General features: G+C 47.0%; 1 protein-coding gene across 7 annotated transcripts in view; it reads right to left on the reverse strand.

Annotated features, from left to right (window-relative positions):
- The window catches only part of LOC143783036 (uncharacterized), a 251,852-nt gene extending 242,477 nt beyond the window's left edge, over positions 1-9,375 (reverse strand). Inside the window, exon 1 of one of the 7 annotated variants that reach the window (XM_077271204.1) lies at positions 9,358-9,375. The gene's annotated coding sequence lies outside the window, so the exon portion shown is untranslated. Of the gene's footprint in view, positions 1-8,749; positions 8,870-9,023; positions 9,257-9,357 lie in introns of those variants that run through there. The other 6 variants (XM_077271209.1, XM_077271208.1, XM_077271205.1 and 3 more) reach the window with 6 other exon arrangements.
- Positions 9,376-9,393: the final 18 nt, after the last annotated feature.

The following is a 9,393-nucleotide window of genomic DNA, read 5'->3' on the forward strand; positions in this document are numbered from 1 at the left end:
GGAGAACTAACTAACCCTAGAAGGGAAAAGATAGACCTTTCTTGCCTCCAGAGAAAAGACCCCAAAAGTTGGATACAAGCCCCCAACAAATAATAACGGTGAGGTAAGAAGAAAAGACAAACGTAAGAATGAACTAGGTTTTTAGCAAAGAGAGGCCCACTGACTAATAGCAGAATATAGGAAGATAACTTATACGGTCAGCAAAAACCCTATCAAAATTTCCACGCTGAATATTCAAGAACCCCCGAACCGTCTAACGGCCCGGGGGGAGAATATCAGCCCCCTAGAGCTTCCAGCAAAATCAGGAATCACATTTAGTACAAGCTGGACAAAAATAAGAGCAATGCAAATAACCAAAAAATAAGGAAGCAGGACTTAGCTTATTTTGCAAGAACCAGGACCAGCAGACAGGAGCAAACAGAAAGGAACTGATTACAACGATGCCAGGCACCAGACTGAAAATCCAGGAAGCTTAAATAGCAACACCCCTGGACTAACGAGCCAGGTGGGTACCAAGCTGAGGAAAGAAACTCAAAGTGTCATGTCGCTAGTGACCACAAGAGGGAGCCAAAAAAAATCCAATTCACAACAGTACCCCCCCCTTAAGGAGGGGTCACCGAACCCTCACCAAGACCACCAGGACGATCAGGATGAGCAGCGTGAAAGGCACGAACCAAATCGGCCGCATGAACATCAGAGGCGACCACCCAGGAATTATCCTCCTGACCACAGCCCCTCCACTTGACCAGATACTGAAGCCTCCGTCTGGAGAGACGAGAATCCAAGATCTTCTCCACCACGTACTCCAACTCGCCCTCAACCAACACCGGAGCAGGAGGCTCAACAGAAGGAACCACAGGCACAAGGTAGCGCCGCAACAAAGACCTATGGAACACGTTGTGAATGGCAAACGACACCGGAAGATCCAAGCGAAAGGACACTGGATTAAGGATTTCCAAAATCTTATAAGGACCGATGAAGCGAGGCTTAAATTTAGGAGAGGATACCTTCATAGGAACAAACCGAGAAGACAGCCACACCAAATCCCCAACACGAAGTCGGGGACCCACACCGCGGCGGCGGTTGGCAAAACGCTGAGCCTTCTTCTGTGACAACTTTAAGTTCTCCACCACATGATTCCAGATCCGCTGCAACCTATCCACCACAGAATCTACCCCAGGACAGTCAGAGGGCTCAACATGTCCCGAGGAAAAACGAGGATGAAAACCAGAGTTGCAGAAAAATGGCGAAACCAAAGTAGCGGAACTAGCCCGATTATTAAGGGCAAACTCAGCCAATGGCAAGAAGGTCACCCAATCATCCTGATCTGCAGAAACAAAACACCTCAAATAAGCCTCCAGTGTCTGATTTGTTCGCTCCGTTTGGCCATTAGTCTGAGGATGAAAGGCAGACGAAAACGACAAATCAATGCCCATCTTAGCACAAAAGGATCGCCAGAACCTGGAAACAAACTGGGATCCTCTGTCAGACACGATATTCTCAGGAATGCCGTGCAAACGAACCACATTCTGAAAGAATAAAGGAACCAGATCGGAAGAGGAAGGCAGCTTAGGCAAAGACACCAAATGGACCATCTTGGAAAAGCGATCACATACCACCCAGATGACAGACATACCCTGAGACACCGGAAGATCCGAAATGAAATCCATGGAAATGTGTGTCCAAGGCCTCTTCGGGACAGGCAAGGGCAAGAGCAACCCGCTGGCACGAGAACAGCAAGGCTTAGCTCAAGCACAAGTCCCACAGGACTGCACAAATGACCGCACATCCCGTGACAAGGAAGGCCACCAAAAGGACCTAGCCACCAAATCTCTGGTGCCAAAAATCCCCGGATGCCCTGCCAACACCGAGGAATGAACCTCGGAAATGACTCTGCTGGTCCATTTATCAGGAACAAACAGTCTGTCAGGTGGACAAGAGTCAGGTCTACCAGCCTGAAATCTCTGCAACACACGTCGCAAATCCGGAGAAATGGCTGACAAGATTACTCCCTCTTTAAGAATACCAGCTGGCTCTGAGACTCCAGGAGAGTCAGGCACAAAGCTCCTTGAAAGAGCATCAGCCTTCACATTCTTTGAACCTGGTAAATACGAGACCACAAAGTCGAAACGGGAGAAAAACAATGACCAATGGGCCTGTCTAGGATTCAGGCGTTTAGCAGACTCGAGATACATCAGATTTTTGTGATCAGTCAAGACCACCACACGATGCTTAGCACCCTCGAGCCAATGACGCCACTCCTCAAATGCCCACTTCATGGCCAACAACTCCCGATTGCCAACATCATAATTCCGCTCAGCAGGCGAAAACTTCCTAGAAAAAAAAGCACATGGTCTCATTACAGAGCAACCAGGGCCTCTCTGCGACAAAACGGCCCCTGCCCCGATCTCAGAAGCATCCACTTCAACCTGAAAGGGAAGTGAGACATCAGGCTGGCACAAAACAGGCGCCGAAGTAAACCGGCGCTTCAGCTCTTGGAAAGCTTCCACGGCTGCAGGAGCCCAGTTAGCAACATCAGAACCTTTCTTGGTCATATCCGTCAAAGGTTTAACAACGCTAGAAAAGTTAGCGATAAAACGACGGTAGAAGTTAGCAAAACCCAAGAACTTCTGAAGACTCTTAACTGACGTGGGTTGAGTCCAATCATGAATAGCTCGGACCTTGACTGGGTCCATCTCCACCGCAGAAGGGGAAAAAATAAAACCCAAAAAGGGAACCTTCTGTACTCCAAAGAGACACTTTGAGCCCTTAACAAACAAAGCATTCTCACGCAAAACCTGAAACACCACCCTGACCTGCTTTACATGGGAGTCCCAATCATCAGAAAAAAACAGAATATCATCCAGATAAACAATCATAAATTTATCCAGATACTTCCGGAAGACATCATGCATAAAGGACTGAAACACTGAAGGAGCATTAGAGAGCCCAAAAGGCATCACCAAGTACTCAAAATGACCTTCGGGCGTATTAAATGCAGTCTTCCATTCATCTCCTTGCTTAATGCGCACAAGGTTGTACGCACCACGAAGATCTATCTTGGTGAACCACTTGGCACCCTTAATCCGGGCAAACAAGTCCGACAACAGAGGCAAAGGATACTGAAATTTAACAGTGATTTTATTCAGAAGCCGATAGTCTATACAAGGTCTCAAAGATCCTTCCTTCTTGGCCACAAAAAAGAATCCCGCACCAAGAGGGGAAGAGGATGGACGGATATGCCCCTTCTCCAGAGACTCCTTGATATACGAACGCATTGCAGTATGCTCAGGTACAGACAGATTAAATAATCTTCCCTTAGGAAATTTACTACCTGGAATCAAATCTATAGCGCAGTCACAGTCCCTATGAGGAGGAAGAGCACTGGACCTGGACTCGCTGAATACATCCTGATAATCAGACAAATACTCAGGAACTTCCGAAGGAGTAGAGGAAGCAATAGACACCGGCGGGGAATCACCATGAATTCCCTGACAGCCCCAACTTGACACAGACATTGCCTTCCAATCCAAGACTGGATTATGGGTCTGTAACCATGGCAGACCCAAAACGACCAAATCATGCATTTTATGCAGAACAAGAAAACAAATCACTTCCCGATGTTCAGGAGTCATGCACATGGTTACCTGTGTCCAAAACTGCGGCTTATTTTCCGCCAATGGCGTAGCATCAATACCTCTAAGAGGGATAGGATTTACCAACGGCTCAAGAGCAAAACCACAGCGCTTGGCAAATGACAGATCCATAAGACTCAGGGCAGCACCTGAATCCACAAACGCCATAACAGGGTAGGAAGACAATGAGCAAATTAAAGTCACAGACAAAATAAATTTAGGTTGCAAATTACCAATGGCGACAGGACTAACAACCCTTGTTAGGCGTTTAGAGCATGCTGATATAACATGTGTAGAATCACCACAGTAAAAACACAACCCATTCTGACGTCTATGATTTTTCCGTTCATTTCTAGTCTGAATTCTACCACATTGCATTAAATCAGGTGTTTGTTCAGACAACACCACCAGAGGATTAGCGGCTTTGCGCTCCCGCAAACGCCGGTCAATTTGAATAGCCAGCGCCATGGAATCATTCAGACTTGTAGGAATGGAGAAACCCACCATCACATTCTTAATGGCTTCAGAAAGGCCATTTCTGAAATTTGCGGCCAGAGCACACTCATTCCACTGAGTAAGCACGGACCATTTCCTAAATTTTTGGCAATACACTTCAGCTTCATCCTGGCCCTGAGAGATAGCCAGCAAGGCTTTTTCTGCCTGAATTTCAAGATTGGGTTCCTCGTAAAGCAACCCGAGCGCCAGAAAAAACGCATCAATATTTGCCAATGCCGGATCTCCTGGCGCTAACGAGAAGGCCCAATCCTGAGGGTCGCCCCGCAAGAAAGAGATAACAATTTTAACTTGCTGAGCTGAGTCTCCAAACGAACGGGGTCTCAGAGATAGAAACAATTTACAATTATTCCTGAAATTCCTAAACTTAAATCGGTCTCCAGAGAACAGTTCAGGAATAGGTATTTTAGGTTCAGACATAGGACTACTGGTAACAAAATCTTGAATGCCCTGCACACGAGCAGCAAGCTGATCCACACTAGTAATCAAAGTCTGGACATTCATGTCTGCAGCAAGCTCAAGCCACTCAGAGGTAAAGGGGAGGAAGAAAGAGAAAAAAAAAAAACCTCAGAATTTCCTTTCTTATTATCCCACTTCTGCAATGCATTAAACATTCACCTTGGGCCTGGCATACTGTTATGACCCCAATGGCAGAGGGTCTCAGAAGTTATTACCAAGTCTGCAAACACAAAAACCAGCTCATAGGGCAGTGGTAACTAGGCTGACCGTATACCTGATCCTAGCACCACAAATAGCAGCAGCCGGGGAACGTACCTACGTTGGTTCTAGACGTCTCGTGCCAGCCGGAGAACTAACTAACCCTAGAAGGGAAAAGATAGACCTTTCTTGCCTCCAGAGAAAAGACCCCAAAAGTTGGATACAAGCCCCCAACAAATAATAACGGTGAGGTAAGAAGAAAAGACAAACGTAAGAATGAACTAGGTTTTTAGCAAAGAGAGGCCCACTGACTAATAGCAGAATATAGGAAGATGACTTATACGGTCAGCAAAAACCCTATCAAAATTTCCACGCTGAATATTCAAGAACCCCCGAACCGTCTAACGGCCCGGGGGGAGAATATCAGCCCCCTAGAGCTTCCAGCAAAATCAGGAATCACATTTAGTACAAGCTGGACAAAAATAAGAGCAATGCAAATAACCAAAAAATAAGGAAGCAGGACTTAGCTTATTTTGCAAGAACCAGGACCAGCAGACAGGAGCAAACAGAAAGGAACTGATTACAACGATGCCAGGCACCAGACTGAAAATCCAGGAAGCTTAAATAGCAACACCCCTGGACTAACGAGCCAGGTGGGTACCAAGCTGAGGAAAGAAACTCAAAAGTGTCATGTCGCTAGTGACCACAAGAGGGAGCCCAAAAAAATCCAATTCACAACACATCCCGTTCCTGGTATGATTGATTGGCCCCATCCAGTTCCTGGTATGATTGATTGGCCCCATCCAGTACCTGGTATGATTGATTGGCCCCATCCAGTACCTGGTATGATTGATTGGCCCCATCCCGTTCCTGATATACATGGCCCAATCCTGTTCCTGGTATGATTGATTGGCCCCATCCAGTTCCAGGTATGATTGATTGGCCCCATCCAGTACCTGGTATGATTGACTGGACCCATCCCGTTCCTGGTATACATGGCCCCATCCAGTTCCTGGTATGATTGATTGGCCCAATCCAGTTCCTGCTATGATTGATTGGCCCCATCCAGTTCCTGGTATGATTGATTGGCCCCATCCCAGTCCTGGTATCCATGGCCCCATCAGAAAAGGTAAAAAAACCAAAAACCTTTAGGCTATGTGCCCACGTTGCGGAAATGTCGCAGCATTTCCGCAACTCCCTGCCGCGGGTAAAATGCATGCGGAATTCGCATGCATTTTCCCGCAAAAAACACAAGCGTTTTTAGCTTGCAGAATGCTTGCGCTTTTCCAAGCGATTTGAAGCATCGCTTGGAAAAGTGATTCGACAGGTTGGTCACACTTGTCAAGTGAGTCACCCGCCAGGGCAGTGGGGTACCCGGTACCGGGTCCGAAGTTCACAGGGGGATGTCACGGTGGCGACCCGGTCTGTGGCCCTGGGTGCCCATGTAAAAGGGGATAATTGAATTTAGTTTATGTTCGTGACGCCACCTGTGGTATTCGGTCAGTGGGGACTGACGCTGCTTTAAGCGGTCCTCTGAGGTGATGTTATGGCAGCTAGATGGTATAACTTTCCACAGGTGAAGTGTATCCCCAGGGCTCCCAGTGTGTAGATGGAAGATACTGAATAATAAATAATAATAATAATAATCTTTATTTATATAGCGCCAACATATTCCGCAGCACTTTACAATTAAGCGGGGACATATACAGACAAATTCAATACAAGTTAAGACAATTTAAACAGTGACATTAGGAGTGAGGTCCCTGCTCGCAAGCTTACAATCTACAAGGAAATGGGGGGGACACAATAGGTGAAAAGTGCTTGTTATTTCAGGTCTGGCAATTATAATATGGCAAATGGCGCATTAAAGAACGAGGACACAGGTTTGCAGTCTCTTTACCTGGTTTACTGAAGACTTCAAGCAGCCACAGTCCAGGGCACCAGATCACAGGGCAGGCAGGGTCCGGCCGGCTTGGAAGCGAATCCAGAGTCCCCTTTACCAGGTGGAGTTAAAAGCCTTCCTCTAGCGTGGTGGTGTTGCAGTTCCTTACTGCCTATGGCTTCAGATAAGGTCCTCACAGTTCTTCTCTCTGTCCCCCATATAGGATTGGGCAATACCTGCATGACAGGTAACTCGAGCCTTTTTACAGGGACTGTTATCACGCCCCGGGCTCTGTGTTACTGTGTCTCAGGTGTGTGTGGCAGACAGGTAACTTGCAGTTCAGCTGTCCTGCCGGTCTCTGCTGTAAGTAGTAGAGTCCCTTACAACCTCGGTGTTCCGGCTACAGGTTATCTGTGCTTCAGAAGGAGGCAGCCTGCTCGTAGCTGGTCTCCCCTGATGTTACTCTCCTGTGCTTCGCTCTCCTTCACGCTCACTGAACAATGTCCTTTCCAGCTGTATATCTTTCTTTAGGAGCTGTAGTGCTTCAGACTTAACGGCCCCTTATACGTTCTTACTGCCTCAGACTGCTCCAGTATGCTTCCTGGCACTTTCTTATTCTTACTAACTTTCCCTCCAAAAACCACAATATATATGCATATGCAGGGGAGTCACCTAGAAAATAGGATCAAAAGCTCCCCCTTGTGGCCTGGAGTGTGAACATGTTGTGTGTATTGAGGTTACCTGATGAGAGTTATCCTTCATCGCTTCCAAACGTAACATCACTCTCCCCCCTGAGGAAAGCAATGCTACTGTGACGACCAGGACCCTGGGGCGCCACACAAGCATAGTGCAGCAGCAATAGTAAAATATAGAATGTTAAAAATAAAAAAAAAATATATGGTTATTCTCACCTTCCGACGACCCCCGATCTCCTCAGCGGTGCTCCCGCTGCCTTCCGTTCCCAGGGATGCTTTGCGCGAAGGACCTTTGTGATGTCACGGTCACATGACCGCGACGTCATCTCAGGTGATTCGCGCAATGCATCCCTGGGAACGGAAGCCGCCGCGTGCACTGCTGAGAGCCAGGAGGACTCCGGGGGCCATCGGAAGGTAAGTATATCCCTATTTTTTATTTTAATTCTATTTTTTTTTACAGGAATATTGTACCCAGGGCCTGAAGGACAGTCTCCTCTCCTCCAGACTGGGTACCATCCACACATGAAGCGCTCACTTTACGCATGCTGGGCATAGCTACATACATGAAGTGAGCGTTTCAATGCAATCCTATAGCGGCGGAATCGCCGTGATTCCGCAGAAATAATGAACATACTGCGGATTTTACCGCTATGCGATTCCACAGCGAGAAAATCCGAAGCATGGGCACAGCAACTGCGGAATCCCATAGGATTGCATTGGAATGCGTTTTTAACCCCTTTACCCCCAAGGGTGGTTTGCACGTTAATGACCGGGACAATTTTTACAATTCTGACCACTGTCCCTTTATGAGGTTATAACTCTGGAACGCCTCAACAGATCCCGGTGATTCTGACATTGGTTTCTCGTGACATATTGTATTTCATGATAGTGGTAAAATTTATTTGATATTACCTGCGTTTATTTGTGAAAAAAAAACGGAAATTTGGTGACAATTTCGCAATTTTCCAACTTTGAATTTTTATGCCCTTAAATCAGAGAGATATGTCACACAAAATACTCAATAAGTAACATTTCCCACATGTCTAATTTACATCAGCACAATTTTGGAACCAAAATCATAAGTGATCGCAGTGTTTCGGGGGCTAATGTGCCAGGGGCGGTCCGTGAACGCTCCTGGCACATAGTGCCAGATGTCAGCTGTGATAGTCAGCTGACACCCGACCGCGCTCCCCCCCCCTCCGTGAGCGTGGCCGATTGCATATGACGTACTATCCCGTCACTGGGATTAAGTCCCAGGTCACCTCGACAGGATAGTACGTCATATGGGAGTAAGCGCTTCCGCTGTGGAAAAAAAAGCAGCAGAAACGCATAAAAACCGCACCGTGGGCACACAGCCTTCCTCTTACCTTCCTCGCAGTCGCAGCGTCCTGCTCCGGTGCCAGCGGCTCTATAATGCTTGTTTATACGCAGCGCAGGGCACATGGAACGTTTTCCTGTGCGTTTTTTTTTTAGCATGGAGAAAAATGCATTTTTACAGTAGCAGCAAAATGAGATACAGTAAACGTGACAGCTGGAAACTTTTTTTTTTTTTTTTTTTTTTTTAGATTTTCATGATTTTAGAGCTGTAGCGCTTGGTGGTAACGCCATTACTTTTTTTTTTTAAGGAAAACCACTTTTTACCTCAGCAAAATGTGACTGCCTAACACCAACTCTCCTTCAGTCTTTAGTCACACCGCGTCATGAAGGTCCCTGCCGCCTGTCTCGTATTTTTAAGTGAAAAATACAGGTTTTTCCTGTCACGAAAATGACGAAAACCGTAAAAACCCGTTTTCCTCCGTGATGAATCTTCCGCGGTCATCTTTTACCTCAGCGCCCTCCCTTTCCCGCCTCCTCAGCTTGGCCCCGCCCCCTTTACGTCACATCGCACTACAGCCACAAGCGCAGAGTGCGAACTGGAGCGAAGCGCCCGACCACTCCCATTGGTTGCTCTATCCATAGCGTGAGCTCTGCTCACCTTAGCGACGGTTTACCATTGGCTGGTAAAGTATTG

The sequence above is a fragment of the Ranitomeya variabilis genome, chromosome 6 (genome assembly GCF_051348905.1).
Source record: "Ranitomeya variabilis isolate aRanVar5 chromosome 6, aRanVar5.hap1, whole genome shotgun sequence".
Lineage (NCBI taxonomy): Eukaryota > Metazoa > Chordata > Amphibia > Anura > Dendrobatidae > Ranitomeya > Ranitomeya variabilis.